Raw genomic sequence first — 25,179 nt, forward strand, 5'->3', positions numbered from 1 at the left:
TATCTTACCCTGTTTTTTTCCCCCCTGTATCCCATTAGCTAGATTCTAACAAGTGTGGTGGTTATGATGATGTCCCCTTCATAGGTATATCCTACTGCTTCTACTAGAGTCCAGGCTGTAGCTGCTTAGTTGGAAGTGCATTGATGTCAAAATAATCCTTCTTGCCTAAATGTTGCTCGTCAGGGATGCTGTCTGTGTTGGCTTTTCAAAGTTCCTGTGCCAGGGGGTACACTGGGAACTTTGCAACAAACTGTGTTTAGTGGCACCCACATATCACTTCCCTTGGTATACTTACAAGGCATTGCAGTGTTTATTATTTAGGAAGACCAAAACTCCTCCATCCCAATTTTTGATTAGAAACCTTTCACTGATACCTAATCCATAATCAATTGTGCCAAGTAACTTCAACAGTGAATTCCCCTCAGTACCAAGGTTTATTACTCTATCTGTACTCTAAAATAGGTATTTCGTATATTTTAGCCCTTACAATTTGTTCCACATCTCATCTGCACCTTTGTTAAGCAGGACCTTTCTTATAATAAATCTGTTCTCCACATAGATACTTGCAAGTTTTGATCCAACAACTCCCAAAATTTAGGCTGTTAAATGAGATCCTTTGGTCTCTTCCTATAAGTTTGGTGGGTTTTTTTTTTGTTGTTGTTTGGTTGGGTTTCTTTGTTTTGGTTTGGTTTTGGGGGCTTTTTGGGTTTTGGTTTGTTTTTTTTTTCCTAAAAAAGTTTAATTACCTGTGTGACTCATGTTCATACCACCTGTTTTTCCAGCAGTTTCACTCCTATGTCTATGTACAAACATAAAATGTCCTATTTCTTCTTAGCATGTGCTAGACAGAAGTAATACCTGTAGGCATGGTGTTTTGTGGCTTTACTGGAATGAAAATATTTTGTCACATCAATATGTTTTATGTGTTTTCCTGGAATTCCAGGTACTTTCAGTAATGAAGTACACCTTTTGCCATTTTGGATAAGTTCAGTAACTGTTGTTACTGTGGTTTTGCACCTATAGTCTAAGCTTTGGATGGCCTGTGTGGCTTTAAAATGTTTTTCTATCAAAATAGATCCTCGTGATGACCAGAAATGTTAGAATAGCCACATGGTTTTCTTCCCCAGGATAGCTGTTATTTGGTCAAAGTTTACATTGCTTGCTGGAAGCTTTTGCTACAGCATCGCATTTGTGAAATGGTAACAGAAATCAGGGGGATGCTATGAATGGACACAGAGCAGGCTGTGAGAAATAACAGTCTGGGAGGGCTGTTGGGGGAAGAGAAGATTTTAGGGTGAATTATCAGGGAAGTTATTTATGTGCCCTTGTAATGCTGCTGCTGAATGCCAAATATATATGGGACTAGATCTTTTTTCTTTTTTTTTGTTTTTTTTGAGTTTACTTATGATTTTTTTGCTAATTGAAAACCCATGGATTCAACAAGAAAATTCAACATTTCATGTAGATACTGACCTAGAAAGTAAATATTCACAGTCATAATTTTCCTAGGTAAAAACTTGAGGTTAGTTATGAGGGAAAAGAGACACTGGAAAATCTGTAGTGCTGCAGCCCTGGTATGACTCGTTAGATAAATACAAGAGTAATCTCATTCAAAAATATCTAGATATTACCGAGTAAAATATTATAATCCTGATAACCAGTTTCCTTAGTGTTTGAAAATTTATTTTATAACTTAATTTGGAGATAAATTTCCAAATAAAAAACAAACACCTCACTACTCTCTTAGAATAACATTTTAACTACTGCGTGGATCATGTTTCTGTAGAAAAACCTTGATGATAATAAAGGAAGACTGTCTTCATGGCTTAGCATGAAAAGTAATTGGCTTTATTGCTTTATTTCCAATCTTGGACTTCTGAAAATCAAACAAAATAATTAAGTGGATTTTTTTCAAAATTCCAGAAAGTTTTTCCTGTGGCCTCAGAGCAGGCATGAGAGACTTCAGCCTGAAGACAACTTCTTAAGAAACTTCTAAGGAGCTGAGAAAAGGATTTTAGCGTGAAAGGGTAATCTCAACAGTAAGTTTAGTTTCACAGTACACAGGTTATAAAACTTGTGTTTTCGTGATCCTGAAGTGCTTCCAGGACTTCAAAAGTTCAGGAAAAGAACTTCTGTAAGATTTAGTCTCTTTACAACACATTATGCTTGAAAAGCACAAGATAGAGAAGGGAGGAAAAGTCAAGATTTTATCAGTGCCCATATTTCTTGCAGTCAAAAGGACTGAGGGTTAGAGGTCCTGCTTCTAAAAGATGAGTGACTTACAGGCTAGTGATATCACCCTAATGTCTGGGTCGTTATACCTAGGTAAGAAAGTCAAGTTATTGCTTTATAATGAGACCCTTTTATCGTAGAGCCAAAAATGGTGGTGCTACATGTCTCCTTGTAGTGCACAGTTCCATAGTTGTACCCTCTGCGGTACCTAGTAGATGACTCAAGTTTTTCTTTTCCTTGTAATGAAAATAATTACAATTCTTTCCCATAGATATGCAGAGTGTGTAGCAGATCAGCTGTTACCTTTCCAACACACAGTGTGTGCTGTTCTATATTTTAAAAGGATTTGGAAATTTTACTGTGCCCAAGGAAACAGTTAAGAACAGCCCTAAGAACTTAAACCACTGTTTGTGGCATGACTGAAAAGTCCCATAGATATGTTTTTGTTGCAAAAATTGCTATCACCACAATGTCAGAAGGAAGATGAAGCCACCCAGCAATGTATATTAGCAAAAGAACAAGCAAATTAAAACCAGAAGTTTTTAGATAATGAGAAAGAAGCAACAATAATACCTTATTTGACTCTGACTGTAACTTCCTTAGCCAGATAATGATTCTAGTTGGGATGCCACTACAGCTGAGTAGAGTTGAAAAGAGTTGAGGTTTTTGTGTTATCCCTCTCAGATAATAACAATATCAAAGGCCATCCCTTTGTTTGGTAAATTTGTCGCTTTAAGTTATAAATATTCAAATATACACAAGAAATGGTAGGAAAAGCTGCTACTGACCACTGCTTTTACAATATTTTATAATATTAAACCTCTAATCATAGTACTGGAACTAATCACTGAGTTACTTTGACATCCACTGGCTTAAAGGAAGTCAAACACTTAAATAACATGAGTAGGAAGTTGTAACGTTTCACATTCACAGCCTGTATAAGAGAAAGCAAGAGAAGATGAAATTTTGTATCTTGGGTTGCACACAGATATCTCAATATTACTGTAATCTTTGCCCATTTCATTGAATAATGGCAAATGGATAGGATGAATAGATCACTGGCAACCTTACACAAAAAGGTTATTCATCAGTGCAAAATATTAATTATACTAATTCCTAACACATGATTTTCAAATGCCTAACAGGTAAAAACACTAAGACCATAAATCATTAATTTGCAGTCAGTCTTTTATTTACTGTCTGCTCAATTAAAAACTGAGCTTAATGAATCTCTCAAATGTACTATAATATTCTAGTATTCATTATTCCCCCCACTCCTCCATACCAGGTAAAAAAATCTATCTTTTTTTTTTTCCTCCTCTCCATCCCTATTTGGATCAGAGAGGAACTTCTGAGTCACACCATATATTTTCATTTCTGAAAGTCGCTGATAGCAGTTTTGCCATCTGAAATGATGTACAGAGAATGAGATGGCAAAAAGCCAGGAAGCAGCAGGAGCTCTGGAGAGCAATGTGCAAGTACAGCTTTACCTAAGTCTTTACCTTACATCTTTCTGTCTTTGCCATTTTCTGCAGAAGTTAACTTCGTTCTCACCCATATCATGGCCAAAAATCATCTTTTACTGTAGTTTTAGTTTCAGTGAAACTCAGAATTCTGCTGAGAAACTGGCATCTCTTTCCCCATTTATGAATTGCCTGATTTGCAAATGAATGAGGTGTTATCTAAATATATCCACAATTGGTAACAACCATTAGGATGATTCATCATTTTTATACATTAGAGTTGCAAATACAAAAACTTCTTCCCCAATATTTTTGCTGAATATGATCCTTTTCCTTGCCTTTAACCTGCCTTTTTTACCTTCGTAAAGACTCTTTTAGAGAAGAATGATTTCCCACCTCTTCAAAGCAGAATAATAGCAACTTTTATTCCTTCTCATTTTGTAATCTTTAACACAGAAATGTTTGACATTTTTGAAACCATAAGTAAATGTGTACATCCAGATGCTTGCTCATTGTAAAATGTAAGTCTCCTTCCATCTTCACAGGCACAATGCCAGTCTCCATCAGCCAGGTGTAAATCCAAGGCTTCTAACTTGACTGAACTTAGAACCATGACCACTCAGGTTGTCTCAGGATTTGGGTGATGCTTTTAGTGCTCAAAAGCACCAAAAGTCTGTCTTACATCAGATTATTTTTTTTCCCTTGTTGTTGAACTCAAAATGCTTTTTTTAATTTAATTGTTAATATTATCTCCACTTTGTAGGTGACATCCTAGAAGGTGAAATGCTTTGGGCAGAATCTATTAGTGGACCTGTGGCAGATCTGGAAAAAGAATCTGACAACTGTGATTTCTATCAGTGTTTTTTCAGTGAGGCTTTCACACTCATTGTTCCAGTTTCTAGGTCAGGGGTCCTCAAACTTTTTAAACAGGGGGCTGGCGCGTGGATGAAGTGGCAGGCAGTCATCTGCGGCTGCTTGGTTTCCCCCCCCAACCCCCGGCAGGGGGGGTGCGGGGGGGGTCTTTAAATACTGGGGACCGGATTGAGGACCCTGGGGGGCCGTATCCGGCCCACGGGCTGTAGTTTGAGGACCCCTGTTCTAGATTTTAACCATACTATCTTTTGATTTTGGTTGTCTTTTTATTTACATATCACTTAAAATAGTAAACTAGTTACAAGTGAGCAAAAACCTTCAAGCATTTAGAAGCCATTAGGTACAGCCTACGCTTTACTATATATAAGCCAGTGAAAGTAAACATAGTATACATCAAGGATTAATTTTAAATAGCTAGAGCCTTTCTAACATACAAGATGAAATTCTTTTTGCCAACTTTTGCCTTAGACAAATCTTTTAGCCTTTTAGATGGCTACTGTCTATACCCTCTGGGTCATCTTGTAAGAGAGATGTATTTCCAAAAGGTGTTTTTCACTATCTCAAGGCAGGTCTATCAGTCAAAATACATGGGCTGCATTGACTCTGAAGATACCTTTCCCTCTTGTGCAACATTGCAGGGATCCTAGAAAATTAGGTGGCAATAAATGCCTTTTAGACAGCTAATGATGAGCTGAGTTACATAAGGTGAACCTCTATCCGTAACGAAAGAAGTCGTATCTGTGTGAAAGATTTTTACCGCAGAAGTCACTGCTATTGCCTGTGGCGTACTTCTAATTCTGCCCTCAGTTACTTGCAGCGAGGATGGTATGTTGTAATTACCTTCTTGTGAAAGCCTAGAATGCTTCATTCCCATTGAATCCTTCCCTTGTAATAACACTATAATATCAAGTCTCTCTGAAAGTGAGACAACCAGTGGAACATGTGTCTAAAGGGGGCATAAACATTTCCCACCTCATGCAGGTTGAAGAGAGTTTTATACATTATTTTCTAATTCTCTAATATTTTCCTTTAAGCTGCAGCAAAAGAATAATATCCTGCAGCCACTCCCTGTGGTCGGTTGAATCTTAACCTGTTTGAGCTTTCTGAGCTTATTTTAGTCTGCAGTGTCTGTCAAAGATTCTCCTGTTTCCATCTTATGTATGTTGAAAGCTATCTTGGCATGTAAATGTAACACAGCAGATGGGAAACAGTACAATTGGCTGACCTCTGCTTTCAGCATTTAAATAGCTAAACTGGTTTTATTACCTTAAAAAAAAAACAAAACAAAACAAAACAAAACAAAAAAAAAAAAAAAAAAAAAAACCCAAACCAAACAACAACAACAACAAAACCCAAAACAAACCCAAACAAACAAAAAAAATTGCAAGAACTTATACTGTGGGCCTACTTAACACGTGCCAGTTGCAATCCTGTAACTGCAATAGATTAAGAGGTCGGTTTTCATAATGTTTTCATGGGATTGAAAGATACTTCCATTGATTTTAATGAGAACCATAGGGATGAGAGATGCCTAGAAAACTTTCCTCTGAGTAAAACAAGGAAGCCAAAATAACATTGGTAGTAGTGCACACGGACCTCATTAGTGTGTGTTTCCAAAGTCATACTCTTACTTTTCAGTATCATTTAAAAGATGCTGAGGACAAAGAGGGCTTGCAACATTGGGAAGTAAAAAATTGTGCTTAAAAGTGGTCAACATGCTTCGTCTTAGAACTGTCACTTTCATGGGAAGGTTTTCTTTTTGGTATTATTTTTCTGGTTCTTTCAGTTCCTGATGCCCCCTTTTCTCCTATTATTTACCCTCCTTTCAGGCTGAATTGTAACACCATTGGCTACCACTCTAAACCTTCAGCAGGCCAGGTTTTATTTTCTGCCAGAGAAATCCTGGATGAGCTCAAGAACACCATTGCAAAACTCAATACCATCCTGTCAGGAAAAAATAAACGCTATAAATGTATAGATCTATTAAAATGTGAAAATCAGAGGACATTAGTTATTAAAAAGCAGGTTAAAAGGACACTCCACTCATATACCTTGTCTTCTGACAGAAGAAGAAAGATGTCCTTAGCATTTTTACCCTTTGTCAACTCTTTTTTTTTTTTTTTTTTTTTTAATCTTTGGAGCTGAATATTGTTATACCTTCTCATGTCAAGGTTTCTTTTTTCATACATGAATTGGGACTCCATCCGTCCAGTTCCTACCCCATTTGTCAGGCTGAAGTGTGGATTCAAAGTGCCTTTGAATGAACTCACACTCTGGCAAACACTGACTGGGGTTTCAAATATTACCAAAAAATGACATAATCAAATCAATGGACATATATTAAAAAGTGTTTGACACATTCATTAAAAATGTGAAATATTTATGGAATACTTTTTTTGAAAAAAGTCTGACTGAGATAACACAGCAACATATTTGAATACTCACTGCCTTTGGGCAGCTGTGAGTAGGTCATGTGCTTTGTAGAAGGGCCTTTGAATCTGATTTTTTTCAATTCTACCAACCACAAATGTTGTACATGTAGTTACAGCTATAACTGTAACCGTACTATAATCTGATGGCATAGACATGGTAAAACTGATCTTCCTTTACCAGATATGAGCACACTGTTTAAGTCTATTTCTAGATGGCTTAATTTCCCCCCCCCCCCAGTGTTTTCAAAATAAAAGGAGAAAATAACTTCATGCAATTGAATAACAAATATATCTTTCATAGCGGTTATTATAGTAGGGAGGCAGAAATCTGTATTTTTACTTACCGATGCTGTTCTCTACAGCTTTTGCTGCACAGGTTTTTGTGCTTGTTTTCATTCTTCCTGCTTGCCCTTTTCTTCAGTAACATAATAAATAAAAACAAGCTCTTGTGTGTCCTTCTTAAAATCCTATACTGTAATTATGTCATTTTTGTTGTAATATTGATTTGGGGAAAGTATAGCCCATCTGTATTTCTGCACATAAAGAAATGGAAATCTGAATCTTACAAGAGGGAGTTATTTAATCTTTATTGAAATGATTTGTAGAAGGCTTGCAGAAGAGAGAAATAAAGAAGTATTGTGATATGAAATATTTTAATTTTAAAAGAAACTTTATTACAAAGTTGAGAATATATATGTATATTACATAAATAATCATCTTCAAGACGTTCCTGTGATCAAATTAAATTCCATGTTTGTACCTCATTCTGCAACTCTGTCATACTTACATGATAATTATCTGTCATACTTACATGATAATTATAATCATTATTGTTTCATCACGATGTCTGTTTAAAAGACCCTTTCACTGTGTTAGAAGACATTTAGGGCAGAATTTTCTTAAATTCTTCTTATAGGATGTATGAGATCCTGCACTTATGAGGACAGCAGAATACTTGCTACAAAGGGGTAGGAGGCTGATTGTCAAGTAAGGAGGAAAAAGAAAAAAAAACAACCAAAGTCTTAACAGGTTGAAAATCCTGCTTATAGGCTGAATGTTACAGAAATGAAGTACAAGAAAGACCACCAAGAATGGTAAAACATTAGATCAAATTCTCTAAATATCCACAATCTAATTGCTAATTCCAGTCTGATTTCTAATCTGTAAATTCCAGAAACTTTCAACATCTAGATCAAAGAGCTATTTGGAAGGTGATTCCAGAATTTTATTCCCATAATGATCATAAATCTTCTCATTTAATTTGAAAATCTTATCAGCATTTGAAGCTTTACTTATTTTTTTCCTCCCAAACACTTATCTCAAATGCATTTGTAAAACACTATTGTAGCTTCCTTTAATACCCTATTTCCCCAGCCTTCATAGAAACTCTTTGTACTTGTGTGGTTCATGCTGCTCCTTTTATACATATGGCTGTTCTAAGTGAAGTTTGTGCTAACAATTTAATGTATTTTCTTAAATTATCACTATTGATTTTTTCTTCTTCAGCATCTTTATCTGCTCCTGTATCTTGGATGCTTTATCTCTCTCTGATCTAGTCTGTTTAGTCTTTAAATTGATTTCACAAGTATGGCTTTTATGGTAGATTATAATCTTTGTTTGTAATCTGTCAGAGTTGTTACAATTCCTTGTGATTGAGCAGGCAATATAATTTCTATTTCTGCTTAATCTTTTCCGTGCTCTGCATTTTCTTGGTCTGATGGACATTGAGGTAATCCACACTCCTTTGGCAGCTCCTCAGAGAGTTAAGTCAAAGCCTTTTGGTGTCATAGATACATCTGTAATGCTGAATAACAGAGGATCAGAGAGCTAATGCAGGAGCTGAGATCATTCAGTGGGATTCTCTTCTTTAACAATATAGACATAGCAGAACACCTCTTTCTTAAAGCAACCGTTTACAACCCTTGTTACATGAGTGGCTTACGTTTTAAGACAGGAAGGATCTGTCAGAATACACATATATAATCTAAAGGGACAGAGAGACAATGTTTAATCATTTGTGGAAATCACTTTGTGACTGAAGACTGCTGAGACCATTCTTGAAAAGAAAAGCTCCTTCCTAGAATACTGTGTGTTGAAGTCTTTACAGGCAGAATGATGATAATGGCAGTAGCAAATTATACTTAATCTGAACTTTTTTTTTTTTTTTTCCCACCTCATCCTTTGGGTCTGTCATTTAAAGTATTTTATAACATATTGACATGTATTTTGTCATGTCAGTACCCTGAAAAATCTTAGAAATCCGTAACATTTCTGCGAGGCTCCAACTCTCAGGAAATTGATGATTTTTTTTGATAAATATACTTACATCCAAAGTGTGTGACTATATGAGGTTGAAAAATGGCAGGATGGTGCAGAAAAATGTCAGTTCTGTGAAAGATTGGTAGAAATTTTCAATTAAAAGGGCTCTGTTGAAAACTAAGACAGCTCATCAAATTTTGTAGGTGATGCCAGACACTAATCTAAACAGTAAGAGAATAGGTTTGATAGTAAAGGGTAAAGCTTGTAGGTGGCAGGTAAAAGTAGTGGGGTTAGTTGCACAGTAACAGGTGGAGCCATTCTGGAGCTGATGCAGTGAATCCCTACAGCTGAACATAGTCTTCTGAACCCTCCAAACAAGTACACATCAGGGATGTTAAATACAGAGATGCACACTGTGTAATTATGGATTTCAGTTATTCTGGGAAAACCTGGAATGAGAGAGAAGCTGTGTGAAATTTCTCATATGACTGCTTTCCCAGTAAGAAATGCAGTTTTAGGTCAACATAAACTATTTGTGAAAGATTACTGAATTTGGCCCATAGTAATATACTAGGTGTCAACCTGAGACAATTTTTTGTGATTATTTTTCATTGCTGCCATTGAACAGAAAAAATATTATTTAAACAGCTCTAGGTTTTGGCACACATTTTACATACAGATAGTCTGTCTGGCACAGTTTTTGTATTTTTATTCTTTTATTATGAAAGAATTTTCCTGAATCTGTCATATATGTTTATAATAAATCTTGACCCTCACCCATGTATATATTCTACTTGACTAACAGTAATGATCTGGAGGAAAGATACCAGGATAAATTAATTTATAAATAATGCTTTTTGAAATTGTGTGGGAATTCTCATATATTTTAGAAACTTGCATGTGTTTCCTGCAGTACTGTGTAATATTAAACATAATTCCCTGACTAAGGCATTAGTCAGCTGGACCTATTTTACTCAATCCCCCTCATTTTCGTTTAGTTAATATATTCTTCATTTCCTTCCTTAAGCTGAAATGAGAAATTGCCAGGGATTTTTTGTAAACAGCTGATATACTCTATTATAAAAGCCACCAAACTTTTCTGGAAAGACAAAAAATTATTAGCTGTGACTGATCAAAAATTGCATATAGATATTAAAGAAAACAAAACTGATCTCAACGCTATTTAATGCATTGGTTAGGGGGAAAAATACTATAACGGGATGATATGATCTTGGTAATTTCTTGATGTAAACTTTTTTTTTTTAAGGCGTTCAGTGAACCACAGTTGGGCAGGAGCAAAAAATACATTAATAGGAAACAATTTACAGTGTTTCGTGCCCTTTGTTTATCTGTCTTTTTACTTGGAAGTCAATGGACTGAGATGTCTGAATCTATTTTTTGACATAAAAGGGAAATCATGTAAAGATGTATGTTGAAGGAATTGGATTATCTTTATTTTTCAAAAAGAGTAAGCTAATGTTATAGGGATAGAAAAAGTATATGTGTTAGTATTTCTAAACCCTGTACCAGTTTTGCGCAGGATGCTATACTCTAGACATAAAGGATTACATGTAATTACTGTCTTTAAACTCAGTTTAACTAACTGTTGGAGAAATACACCAATAAACAGATGCTGATATTTTTTTTTCCTTTTTTGAAGCATAAAATGAATGGGTAGGATTGCTTTGATTTTTCAAGAACTAGAACTTCCTTGCATTAGCATTTTTAACTGCTTTAGTCAGAGTGTTACCAAGGGATGACTGTGTTTTGTTTAAAACTCCATTTGAAGGAGGTTCTGAATTATGTGTAATAAACTGTATTTACGTTCAGAACAAAACCTTCATTTGCTATTCACTGAATCTTAAAGGTTTTACTGCATAGTGTTAAAACTTTTGTACAGAGACAGCAAGTATAAGTGCTTTATAGCCTGGTGGTCTGTGCATCGTCTACAGAGGTTAAAGCTGTGGGTTTGTGCAGCTTCAGATGAGGAATGGAAATGGTCCTAGATGTCTAAAAATTAAGTTGTTGTACAAAGATGAGAATATATTAACTCTTCTTCTCAATGTATTTCAAAATCAAGGAGACACCACTGCTGTTGGGAAGGTGGAATGGGAGAGGACATACATTCTCTCCTCCTGGAAAGTGTTATCAGCTGTGAGCCTTTGGTGCAGAGATTATTTTTTTTTTTTTCCCTTGGTTTACTCATTTGTCCTATGAAAGCAAAATTAGCTTGAGGTTCTGTAAAGTTGGTTTCTTATAGATTGCTCGGAGATGTTGAAACCAGTTTTTCACCACCATTGCAGAGTGAAAAACCTTAGTGTTCCTTTGGTTACAGAAACAATAGTAGCCTAGCTGCAATCTGAGAGGCTAAGAATAGTTTTCTCTATTTCGTCAAATAAATTCATAAAGATGAAGAAAAGTGAGTATCTTTTGGGTACACAAGATTTTAGGCAGCTACAGCAACTGTGTTTCAAAGTTTTAATATTATAGATAGAAGCCTAGCGCTCCCTGCTCCTCCCTTCTGAATTTGCATAGCCCTTCATAACCATCTAACATTTGGACTAACTTAGAAAAAATAATGTAGTAGCAAAAACTCTGATACTTATTGTCTCTGGTTCATCTCTGTCAGTACTTTTTTTTTTTTTTTTTTTTTTTTTTTCCTTCAGACAAAGATAAATTCCCTGTAAAGCAGAGTTGGAGCACCACTGATAAGTTAAAATGTTCTCCAAATTTAGACCAGTTAATTGTACATTATCTACCTTTTTACAGCGGACTTGAGGTTTTAGCTTGTTAAGGAAGAAAACTGCTTGATAGCAGCAGCTGTGTTATCAGTGAGTATTAAGGAAGATGATTATTTTAGTTAATTTGAAAACAGCCTGTGTGCCAGCAATCTAGAGAAGAAACATCTAGTTCCACCAATCCTCACAAATTGTCCTCAAGTTTGATAGAATAGTTATTATTTGTGTTGGTTAGGAATTCTTTTTCAATTGGCTTATGCACTGTATAAAGGAAAGAGTTTCCCTTGGAATTGCAGTGGAGAAAAGAAGAGAGTTTGTGTAGGAATTTCATAAATAAAGAGCTTCTATTCTGCAGAGTAAATGCTGGGCAGCTTATAAAAGGTAGACTCTCAGGGAGCTGCTTGAAGCTTGTAGTGTTAGTGTTTCTTCTGTCTTCACCAATGTTTAGGGAGCTTTATGGAAGCCTATGGTCTGATGTACTACTTTTTGTCCGGAAAGCAAGCACTGCCAGTCTGTGTATGCTTATTAGGTTGTTTTTGTGAGTGATTAGCTTTGCTTTTCTCCGCTTTGATACCAGCATGGCACGGACTAACTATTCCTGCTTGGGGTGTGACCTAGACATCCAAAGAACCATAAGGGTCTCTTTGAGGTAGGAGCACAGAAGTACAAGAAAAGATTGTCAACTTTTGCCATTATATGGTCGCTTTCTCATATACTGAGATGAACATATAAAGAACTGGAAAGCAGAGACTACCATCCCTTGAAAAACAGAGCCGTTTATTAACCAAAAATGAAGAGCAGTATTTCCCTATAGGGCATCTGGGAATACAAGAGTGCAGTTCAAATGTGAAGAACCGCTCACAAAAGCCAATGAGTGATTCTGAAAATGGATAAAAAAGCTTCAAAAGACTTTGGAATCTCTCAAGATAATTCTGCCAGCTTGCACTGGCAGATTTGGGCATTTTTTCTTAATTCCAATTTGAATACTGTTTCTTAGGGGAAAGAACTGTCAGCTGAACACTCTCAGTGGCACATTTGGCATTTGGCTGAAGGCTGAAGGGTAGGCTTCAATTACACTGTGTAAATCCAGAGCAAGAACATGAGTTCAGTCCAGTACTATACCAATATAGATGAATGCAGTATCTGCCCTATTTTATATTTAGGATTTTTCAGAAGATTTATTCTTAGTGGGAATGTTCATTTGAATGTCAGTGTTGAATGTCAGCTGGAGTGTTAAATGTTATTTTGAGTGTCTGTTGTTTGAATTTGGGGTTTTTTTTAGTCCATGTGGATGAAACTAGCATTTCTCAGCCTGTGGAAACAGTGTAGGGTTTTTTTGCTTCCATAAATCATGTGAATTCAAGTAGAACATTAAGGCTTTCAACTTGACTGTGTTTGAGTTCAAGCCATTCTCTTGAAATGAGATCGAGATATTAAATGTAAATCACCTCTGTGCTCCCTTCGCAAATTGAATGCTTGCCTAAACTGGGAATAACACAACATGAAAATCAGCTGTTCTGTGAACTTCTAAAGCTGATCTTCAGTACACCAGTGTTTTCTCAACATATGTTCTATCCAAATAGCCTCAGCACAAGTCCATTTACCATTACTTATATTGGATTTTGACACCTAGGAAAAGAAAATTTAGCATTTTTTGCCCTGACTGATAAACTGAAAAAAATGTTGTTTTTAATTTTTTCATAATCAATGAATCCTGAACAGCTGCATGAGTATCTGTGTGTGTGTGTGTGACATTATTTTTCTTTTGTAATTTCAACCAAACAGGTGAATATGCATTGCAGCAACATGTTCACAGCCTAATTCAAACAGCAGTCTTGTGTTACTACACAATTCTGAATGATTTTACATTGTTTCTTTATGTGTTTCTTAAGACTACAGTGTAATGTTAGCATAATAGGTAGCAGGTAATGGCTTGCATACTATTTGACTGTCATTCTTTCAGAAGAGGTAGTTTCTAAGATGGGAACTGCCTAGGGTAAGTCATGTTTCCATTGACTCAAAAATGAAATTGGTTTCCTTCTGTTTATGCAAATAAACATTTTCTACAGCTGTTATCCTCAAACTACTGAGTTTGTTTCTCCTGTCACTCACACTGATGTAAATCAGGATTAATTTTACTGATGCTCATGACCATATAATGCTAAATATATAGAAGGAAAAGAATCAATGCTTTGATAGCAAGCTGTCATTTTTGAAGGAAGACAGAGTAAAAACTAGCATTAAAAGCTTTTAGCACTGCAAAGTTGCAACACATTTTGCCATTTGGGAATCGCTGTCTCTGGGACAAAACCCCGTCATACGCTTGGCTCCGCCACACACTGTCAGACCACTTGTGCTGCTCCTTCCCCTGCCCTTTTAGCTGGCAGGAGGCTGTCAGCATGGCAGCTGTCAAGGGGTTGAAAGAGCTTAAAAAAATATATTGTAAGGGAAGGAAAGGACTTTTAAAAAATAATAACAATAAAAAGCATTAGCTTCCTGACAGTGAAATAAATGTGTATATAGCAGCTGAAGCAAGAAATACTCACCTAATTCTTTGGCTTATTGTTATTCTGGCTTTATTCTAATGCAGTTTTTTCCTGTTCAGTATCAGTTTATAAAACTGTGTTACATGTTCACTGACCCCAGATAACTAAACAAATCCCAGTGTGCAGCCAGATGAATAAATTCCAGTTCGTAGTACTGCAAATATATGCTGATGGCTCTTCAGCAAATTTATAATAAATTAACCATTAAAAAGATGCAAGTTAGAAGAATAAAAGGATGTAGTAACAATGTGGTTTTGTACTACGTTGTTTCTGGTACCAATGATATCTTTTTTTTTTTTTTTTTTTTTCTTTTTTTTTTAACATATAGACTACAACACATTCTTCAGTCAACCAATCGTGTCTTTGTAATGCCAATGAAATAAAAGCTTTTGTGATTAATTGACACATTTAGAAAATCCTATTTTATTTACCTCTTTCTATACATGGACTGGCACTACAGAGGCACTTTTACATAGAGACCCATAAACATTTCTGGAATGCCATTGTGTATGTATAGAGAAGTGAAAACAGAGCAACATTTACTACCATTTGTGTATCGCTGGCGGATGGATAGTGGAATTCATTTCTACCCTGGTTTGTCAAAGCTACAATTTATTGACCAAAGCGCGTGTTATATGAGCCAATGCTGGTGTAAATCTCTAAAGCTCTGCTGAAGTGGAACAAAGCTCCTGTACATCACTTGGGGATCTTCAGATTTGTCTCTTTGGATGGATTGAATGAAGAGACTTGGTGATTCTATGTTAGAGTTGGTGAGTTCTAAATTCTACTTTAGAATTGTGCCATGGAGTGAAATGTTGAATGTGATCTGCAGTTCTTCATGGTGCACATGCTTAATTTTTTATAGCTGCACTTGGACCTCCTTTATCTCTTATTTTCACACACATACTGTAAAAAAATATATTTAAAATTTGCTAACATGTTTTAATGTGTTCAGGGCTTCTCGCTGTTGGTGAGAATGTTGGTGTTTCTCACTGTGAGAACAGGGATTGTTTTTTACTAAATAGAAATGAGTTGACCACGGTCAATTTTAAATAACGTAAGTAGTGATCAGAAATTGTATCATTATATTTGCATTATTTGGGGAGGCTAAGATGCTGCAGACATGTGAGCATAGACAGCGATAAAAATGGGTTAAACAGATCACAGGAACCAGAACCTGTTCTAAAGATAACTTGTCAGGGAAAGAAAAATCCTTCAATGATACATTTTAATATCTTTTTTTTCCCTTTTGTCTTCCAAGTGCATAAATATACCTTAAGTGCCTGGACAATATGTAGGAATTTAATTTACAAGATGAATTGTTTAGACTTAGCCAATAATCCTTTGTGGTGGTGTTTCAAGCAAAGAAATGCACACAGTAATAAGGAATGTCAAAATTCCTTTTAACTAAAAATGTCACCTACACTGATGTATGAAGCTTCTTGGTAGATCCCATTTTAAGGGTTTGGGGTTTTTTGGTTTGCATTTTTTTAAGGTACTAAAGTTCTGTGAGTTTATTAGAGGCATGTGAAGATAGTCCTAATGGACTCAGATATCCTTACTGCTGTACAGTAGATAAATATTTTTCCTTCATTTCTTCACTCACAAAATCTAATAGCTCAGATTCAGATTTTAACTAGCACTGAGTCTGCAAAGGAGAAATATGCAGAAGAAAGAAAAATGGGTTTGTTGGGGTGTGTGTGTGTGTTATTTTGGGGGGTATTTTGTTTGTTTTTCTTCTTGCTAACATGCATTTGAATGGGCCCTGAGCTCGGATTAATGCACACTTGTTGCAGTTTGTTTAGTAAATCTGACCTCATCACACACTAGTGCTATTTGTTTTCTCTAATTAAATGTTTAATGTACAAGAATATAAATCCTTACAACTGGTATCGACACAGACTTGTGAGACTAAGTGAAACAAACATCTGCCAGGGATGGTTTAGGTACAGCTAATCCTGCCTTCAGACAGGAGCATCATCTGTCAAGTTTCCTTTGAGCTCCAATTTCTACAACTCACAGTAATATTGTATTAATATTGGTACAGTCAAACGGATGTTCCTGTGGTATCTAGTCTCCTGACAAAACTAATCAAACTTAGCCAGAATGTTCCCAACATTAAAAGAAACTTGATTTGCCTACCTCTAAAGAAGGATGTAGGAAGGTCTTATTCCCCAGCAGCTCCACAAATAGGTAATCTGTGGGTAAAAAAACCCCAAACAAACAAAAAAAAATACTGTTAGCATCCATCAGCTTATCTGGACATATTCATGGGTGCAATTACTGCTTCTCAAAATAGCATGGAATAGGCCTGAGAAAAGACTTAATAATACTCCATTTTATTGCATGTGTCCTTGCATTTCCTATGCTTTTCAGTTTTTCCCTGTTCCAGGATGATATCTCAGAAATCATTTAATCTAAAGACAGATCTTGGAAAACTGAATGATGACCTGCAGGATGATGAAGGGTAGCTTCCTAATCATCACAAGTGAAAAACCTACTCTCATAACTCTTTCAATTACCTGTGGCTAATTTTAAAGGTGAATTACTGAAAGGTTCTTGCAGAAACAAGAAACCAAAGTTCCAGAGCAACTCCTCAGTCTAGTCTAGGGTTTCATATGTCCAGAGTGATATTAACAGTGTTAGTTTCAACATATCACAAAAGTCAGGAGTCCCTACAAATGCATGCTAAACAGTCTTATTTCTCCAAACCTGTCTTCTCATAATCAATGTGTAACCCCTCAGAAAGACAATAACTCTCCTCCCTCCTAGTTAAAGGTTTGTCAGACGTACAAATCTTGCTGTAGTTTTCTAGGAAGAAGTAATATCTTTTATTAGACGAGCAGTTCTGTAAACAGTAGACATTATGAATCCTGGTTTCTTAGAGATTTGTATTTTCTTGTCAAGTATCAGAGCCAGGTGAAGCTTTTCACACAATTTATTAAATCTCTCACTACTTGAATTCCTCAGGGTGCCCTATCAGGTAAACTCATTCCTCAGTGAGGCATTAAGAGGCTAGTAAGGTTTGTGTCCTCAAAACAGTTGCTGGTTTTCATTGACATTTTTGAAATTTAATACTGAGACATTGAGACTTATCTGTTACTTTGAATTAAATTAATCAAAAGCTTGAAAAATTATTAAGATGGACCAGTGGAGAGGTTCTCTGCAGCTTTATCATGGACCCACTGGCCGCAGGCTTTGAACTAGCAGTTGGCAAAGGAGCCCGAGGCGCATACTGATAATGCCATTAAGTCTAATAGCAGAGACAATGGACTTATTATCCTGATCTCTGCACGGGAAGAGGACCATAAAATAAAGCACAGTGAATTAAAGATCTCTGTCTGCAGTCCTGTTTAGAATTTTGATGTCAGTTTTGATTTCTTAGATATACGCTTGTTCCCATTTTACGTTTAATGCTAAAAGTCCCGTGAAGAGTTCTTGATATAAACCCTCGTTATTAAAAACTATTGGCATGTGAGCTGCATTCATATGGCAGTTATGGGGTTTTGGAGGACTCAAAGAAAAAGCCAGAAACTGCACTCTAATGCACAAGAAATAATTCTGGTTTTGTTCAAATGGTTTTGGATATTTATGAGCTAATAATGGTCCTTTGAAAAGGTAATCAGCTTTCACGCATAGAACTGCAAATGCATGAGAACTGGGGTAAAATGTAAGACTGAGTCAGAATATAACAGTTTTTAATCAAATAAACCATATGATTTACTTTAGAACTAAGATTAATATTTCCACATTTTTATTAGTATTATAACAAAAAACAAAATTCTATTAAAAAAAAGTATGAATGCAATCTTAAATTAAGAGAAAATACAATCTGAGGATATGAATTCCAGCAGATTGAATAATTGAGTGGGTTTTTGCTTTTGTTTTTGTTTTTTTCCTTTAATGTATATCCCTTTCAGAGGAGGAAAGAGAACTAAATGTAATGCAATTTTTCTCACCTCATTGTCCTTTACCTACTTATAAGAACAGATCAAGGTGTAAGGTTTCTCAGTGATAAATCATTCTAAAAGATATAAGAGAAACCATGTGTTATATGGATCAGTTAGTTTAGGCTAAATCTCTGCTAAGGATTATGTTTACAGTTGAAAAAGGTGGATGAGTGTGTGCATGTGCTCAGGTCTGTCTTGGCTGTGGTTGGCATACTGGTATAAATGCAGCTGCTATTAAACAATTCTTTAAAAAGTCATCTCTGTTTCTGGTCATACAAAAAGTACGGATATACAGTGATAGGACAAAAAGGGAGGAGTAATCGATTGTCTAGTTTTTTATATACAGAAATGGGAAAATGTCTTATACCCACACCACATACTGTTTTTCTGTTAAATACTCTGGGTCTTTGTTTCTTGGTGTCAGACACTCATATTGTAAAAGTAAGTATCATAAATATGAGTTTTCCAAGAGAAATGGGGATGTATTAGCATGAAAAAAGGCTACTAAACAGACGAGTAAACTAAATGATATTTTGAGCCAGTGTGAGCTCTCTCCATGCCAGGGTTAAAGCATACTGACAGGAGTAGAAAAGGGACATGTAGTTTGGTTACGTTATCTACACATTCTTGTTCTGGGCAGATGTCATAATTGTGCATTTCTGTTGAACCATTATTAAATTATTTTAAAAATATTTAATAGGCTTTTATTGCACAAAATGGCTCTTTTCAGTAGAGCCAAGAGACAGGATGGGGGCAATAGGCATGAACTGAAGCACAGTAAGTTCCTCCAAAGTATGAGGAAGAACTTCTTTACCATGAACTCTAGCACAGGCTGTCCAGAGAGGCTGTGGGGTCTCCTTAAAACCCACCTGGACGTGACTCTATGCAGCCGGCTCGAGGGGAACCTGCTTTTACAGGGGTTGGACTAGATGGTCTCCAGAGGCCCCTTCCAACCCCAACCATGCTTTGAGTCTGTGAAAAATTGGATACATGCAAGAACAATCTGTGTCTGAACTTTGTAAGTCCCTTAAAGTATTGCTCTAAATAAAAATGTCTTCACTCACCCCTGTGAAGGCAATCAGTTTTTTACAAGGTTTTGCCTATGAGCAAGGGAACTAATAAGTCTTGATTTCTTAAAAAATAATTGCATTCTACGTGCCTTCTACCATTGTAATCTCAGATTCTTTCACACTAGCAATATTCCTTTTCATGAAATACCTGCAGTTTTTCCTCCAGTCCTTATGAGGGTTTATCACACTTCTACTTTTGTAATGTATCCAGTTTCTATCTATGCCCATATTCTTTCATTTCTACTAATTTCCTCATCTTATCTTCAAGCCTCCTTCCATGTCTCCTGTATTTCCTTTGATGGCTGGAGAAATGCAGCATGAGCTGTGGCTGCATAAATGATTGTGCTGACCAGTGCTTCCAGGCTGTCCAGTAGGCCAAGTAAAATATAAAGCTGAATTCTCCCTCAGTGGTCAAGACACTCATCTTGACACAGATGTGGGCTTTCATGCAATTTAGGGGATGACCAGCACACCAGTCAGAAATCTTAACCTTCCTCAAAGGCAGGGTCATGGACAAAGTACAAGCACTAGAGGTACATTTACCCTTAATGATAATAAACTAATATTTACATAGATAGTAATGCAGGGTAGCAGCCTGACTAGTTCTGCATATCCAATTTCAGGTTTTCATGTGAAGAAGTTGCTATGCTTACATAGAATTTAAGATGATCCCACCTGTCTTATCAATCACTATAAACTGTAATATACTGTTACATAATTCTTTATTTGTCTGCTCAGCTTGAGACCTAAAATGCATAGAATCGTGGAGCATATTGTGTTGCAGAGGACCTATAAAGGTCATCTAGTCCAACTCCCCTGCCAAGAGCAGAGACATCTTCAACTAGACCAGGTTCCTCAGAGCCACATCCAACCTCATCTTGAATGTTTCCAGTGATGGGGCACCTACCACCACTCTGGGCAGCCTATGCCAGTGTTTCACCACCTTTATTGTAAAAATTTTCTTCTGTATATCCAGTTTAAACCTACCTTCTTTTAGTTTGAAACCATTACCCCTTGTTCTGTTACAACAGGCCCTGCTAAAAAGTTTGTCCCCATCTTTCTTATAGGCAGGCCCCCTTTAAGTACTAAAAAGCTGCAATAAGGTCTCCCGACAGCCTTCTCTTCTCCAGGCTGAGCCACCCCAACTCTCTTAGCCTTTCCTCATACAAGAGCTTCTCCATCCCTCTGATCATGTTTGTGGCCCTCCTCTGGACCTGCTCCGACAAGTCCATGTCTTTCCTGTGATGAGGACTCCAGAGCTGGATGCAGTACTGTAGGTGGGGTCTTGTCAGAGTGGGGTAGAGGGGCAGAATCACTTCCTTGCCCTGCTGGTCACACTTCTGCTGGTGCAGCCCAGCTTCTTTTGATGTTGTCCCTCTGGGCTGTGACCACACATTGCCAGCTCATGTCCAGCTTTTCATCCCACAAGTCTTTCTCAGCAGGGCTGCTTTCATGAAGTTCACATGGGCCCACTTCTTGAACTTGTTCAAGTCCCTCTGGATGGCATCCTATCCCTCAGACGTTTCAACTACACCATTTGATTTGGTGTCATCTGCAAATTTGCTGAAGGTGCACTTGATCCTGCTGTGTCATTGATGGAGATATTAAACACTATAGGTCCCATTATGGACCCCTGAGGGACACCACTCAACACTGATCTCCATCTGGATATTTTGCTGCTAACCACTACCCTCTGGATGTGAGCAGCCAACCAATCCCTCATCCACTGAACAGTCAACCCACCAAATCCATATCTCTCCAATTTAGAGATAAAGATGTTGGGGGTGGGGTGGGGGGTGGGGATAGCTCTTCCCTTGTCTATTGACATAGTCACTCCATCATAGAAGGCCACTAGGTTGGGCAGGCAAGACTTGCCCTTGGTGAAGCCATGCTGGCTGTCTCAAATCGCCTCCGTGTCCTCCATGTGCTTTAGCATAGCTTCTAGGAGGATCTGTTCCATGATATTCCCAGGCATAGAGGTGAGGCTGATAGTTCACTAAGTACCAGGATCCTCCTTTCTAAGGGAGTTCCCAAGACCAATAACCTGATCTTCTCTTAGACTGGGAGGGACTTTGTTCCCCCAGTCCCTGCCTTGCAGTCCATCCACTCAAGAGGTATGTGAAGAGAGGCTGCCAGTGAAGAATAAGGCAAAAATGTTGAGTACCTCAGCCTCCTCCTCACTGTTGTTACCCGTTTGCCAGTCTTGCTCATCAGGGGGTACCCTTTCTTTGATGTTCCTTTTCTAGCTGACATACTTGTAGAAGCCCTTGTTATTATTCTTTGTGTCCCCTGCCAAGTTCAGCCTGATCTGCACTGGTCAGCTAACTAAGATTAGTTCTAACTCACAAGCTACATTTCTTTAGGGAACAGTAATTATAATTTGTGATTTGTTTATACCCTGGGGTGTTTAATATCACACTGTGTTGATATCTTCAAAGCTTCTGTTCCTATCCTGAACTTTGTTGAGTTCCTACCACAATACCCTGTTTTTCTTCAACAGTTGTCAAAATAAAGCTTCCTGATAATATAACTAACATTTCATTATCACAGCCTAGTCAGGCATGCATCTCTGTTCTAGATGTTCCGTCACTGAATAGTTTGTTAAAATAGTGGACTGTTATTAGATAGATGGATTGCTTTGGTAACTACTTGCTATTAATATCTATTAATTATAGCACTGCCAGGAGTATGTTGTCAAAATTGTTTTATGGGATCAACTCATACACATTGCAGTCTTGTAAATCTTCTTTCCATAGGACACCAACTGCCCTCTTGCCCCTTGAGTATTTCAGTATAGGTTTGATCATAATTCATTGGAGTTGTAATAGCAATGGCCTTGATTGCAGATTGACCAGAAAGGATTAATACACGAACACCATGAATTTCTTCCTTGTTTGTTGGTATGCCAAAACAAGAAAATCTGGAAGTTTTGCATCCTTTGGAGAATAATAGTTACTGTTGGTTCAAAGTTCTGTTGTCTGTTGTTTCTGAGATATTACTATAGTTTTTGGTGTTCCTATACATTCTTTGTTCACTGGTTTTTTTCAGTATGAATATACCAGTTATGGAAGAATGGTGTAATAAAGCCTGTACCTGCTGACAAATCAAATAGAAAAGTAACCTGATTCTGCTAACAGAGGTAAAATAGCACTGAGATAGGTCACTGGTCTCTGACCTATGCAGAAAGAATTCCTGTAGATGGACATTTTACATTTGCTTTTTGTGAAAGGAAGAAAATAAATGTGTACCATTGCAATGCAATATACATTTATACCTGTAACTCAGAAGATCAGTAAATGAGATTAATCAACTCTAGCTATACTACCTAGACTCAGCAGTCATGTTAGCTATGTGGTTTAGAACAGAATATCAGCTTTTTGGCCCACCTGAATGGATGGACAATAGAGAGCAGAACCCCTAGAGCTTTATAAGCTGCTTTATTGTAGGAGAAAGATGCTGCATTTTATCAGTACAATGCTATGTTGCCTCATGACCAGTTAAAATTAAAACAGGAATCTGGTCTTAACTATGTTCTTACTAAGTCCTGCTCTTCTGCTTGGTTTACTACAGCTGCTTGCTCTTTATTTCTTCAGCAATGGATGCACATGTATAGAGAGAAAATTATGAAATTATAGTGAGCCAGACACAGGGAGAGATCCCATATATCTGAAACTGAGTGGCCTGCTGCACTTCCCAACTCCTGTGGGAGTGAACCTCAGCAGAAGCCCTTTTTGCTGCCCTCATCTCCCTCTTTGCTGGCCAGCCAGGAGGCATACGAGTTCCTCACTAATACTGACTATCAATTAATTGTATTCCAGCTGAATGCCTCAGAAACACACTCTTATGGAAATGAGGGAGGATCATCTGTATTTCCTAAGGGAATTTTCTGTCCAAGCATAAAACATTTCTATTGATTTCAGCTCTGGGAATTAACATCTGGACTCACTATTCTAAAGTCCCTGAATTTTCAGTCGCTTAAAGATAGAGTGGAACAGAGAACCCCTAACAGATACATGCCTTGATGTTTAATTGTGGTATTGGGTCCTCGTGTACAGTAAATGGAACAGCTTTAGCCTGTTCTAGCTGAGGGTGCAGGTTGCTAGTTCTGGGCAGTACTCTACTCTATGTGGCCAACAGCATTGCTTGAATAATTTTACAAATTAAATTTAAGAGATTTCCAGAATTGTTTTTCTTGTGTATAAATTGGAAAAATGCTCTGAAACAATCACCTGCCTTTTCCATAACCAGTTTCCTTTCCCGTTTTCCATAGAGAATGCTTGGGCTGATCCTGCTGAGAAATCGCAGTGACATGGAAAGTCGTTCTAAAATCGCAGATGCATCTTAGCATTGCACCTCACTGGTTTTAGTAGGTCTTTGGACCACAGTAGGGGGTTTCTTGTGCTTTCAGTCAGGCATGTTTATTGCAGTTGGGGATTGTGAGTGTGATGTAGAAACTTGACCTGTTTCAGGAAAAAAAAAGAGTTGCATGGTCAAATTCCATCTAAAAAGAGAAAGAAAGAAAAAAAAAAAAAGAATCAGTATTTACTCCTAGTGAATATCTTTTTTATTAATATCTAAAATCATTATTATTGTCTAATATTAAAAGTAAAGGATCAGACATAATACAATACCCTTTTGTTGTATTCTTTACTGGCATCTCTGTAACTGAACATGAACCAATGGGGTTTTTTTTTCAGTTATGAAAACAGTAAAGTAGAAGGATTTTTCAAGTGGTTTCATTTTTCATCTCACTTCCATTCCATTGTATAGGCGATAACCATAGCATGCACAAGAATGGTCCTAGAAAACGGAGGAGATTCAGACTGCATTAACAGCACTTCACTGAATTTGTCCCATGATAGGTTCTTGGCATTTTGAGTTAAGCTTTCAGTACACGAGGCTTCTAACACTCCTGTCTTTCAAAAATCTCAGTCGAAGACCCACTAATTTTTTTCAAGTCAGGTTTACTTCAGACTTTACCAAAAGCAGAAACTTCCTAAAGTTCTTTCAACTAAATCTGATATGGAGGAAGTCCAAAGGGAGTTTGAGTGAGTGGAAAACCCTTGTTCCTGTAGTAAGTATGAGTGAATATGCTGTTGACCTGCATGCAATTCGAATTTTTTATACATGTGAATGTACGTACATGTGAGTAGCTTAAAACTGTATCTGTTATTTAGAGAAGACTACATGAGCAGTTAACATAAATGAGTGACAACTGGCAATGTTATCCAGTATGAGGTTCTCCCCATGCTATATGGAATAGGTACTGAGAAAGAGACCACAATCTAATACTTTCACGGCAAATTGGCACTGCAGTGCATGAAGAAGAGAAATCTGCTGCAATATGTACTCTCAGTGACATTCTGATTTTTGGCACTTGTTTGCGTATGTGCAAAAACATCCTGTGTAGTGATAAATAGAGTTTTGCTCATAATATAATGCTTGAGTGAACAGACTGAGGATAAATAAGTTGAACATCTTGGGTAACTTAGCCTCAACTCTGTGCTCTCCAATAGAAAAAATCTCTTATTCATGGCTCCATGAATATCACTGGGCTGCCTACAGCAGTACCAACATTAATATATGTCAAAATTTTGAAGGATTGGGAGATTGTAA

At 37.0% G+C, this 25,179-nt stretch overlaps 1 protein-coding gene and 1 long non-coding RNA gene across 3 annotated transcripts in view; one reads left to right on the forward strand and one right to left on the reverse strand.

The window, feature by feature from the left end:
• The window catches only part of CTNNA2 (catenin alpha 2), a 557,331-nt gene that overhangs the window by 459,339 nt on the left and 72,813 nt on the right, over positions 1 to 25,179 (forward strand). The gene's annotated exons all lie outside the window — the stretch shown is intronic.
• The window catches only part of LOC308068190, a 58,556-nt gene continuing 33,399 nt past the window's right edge, over positions 23 to 25,179 (reverse strand). Inside the window, exon 3 of the long non-coding RNA XR_013929892.1 lies at positions 23 to 24,363. This is a non-coding gene — a long non-coding RNA (uncharacterized lncRNA). The remainder of the gene's footprint in view (positions 24,364 to 25,179) is intronic.

This window comes from Falco punctatus (assembly GCF_963210335.1).
Source record: "Falco punctatus genome assembly, chromosome: 1".
Classification (NCBI taxonomy): Eukaryota; Metazoa; Chordata; class Aves; order Falconiformes; family Falconidae; genus Falco; species Falco punctatus.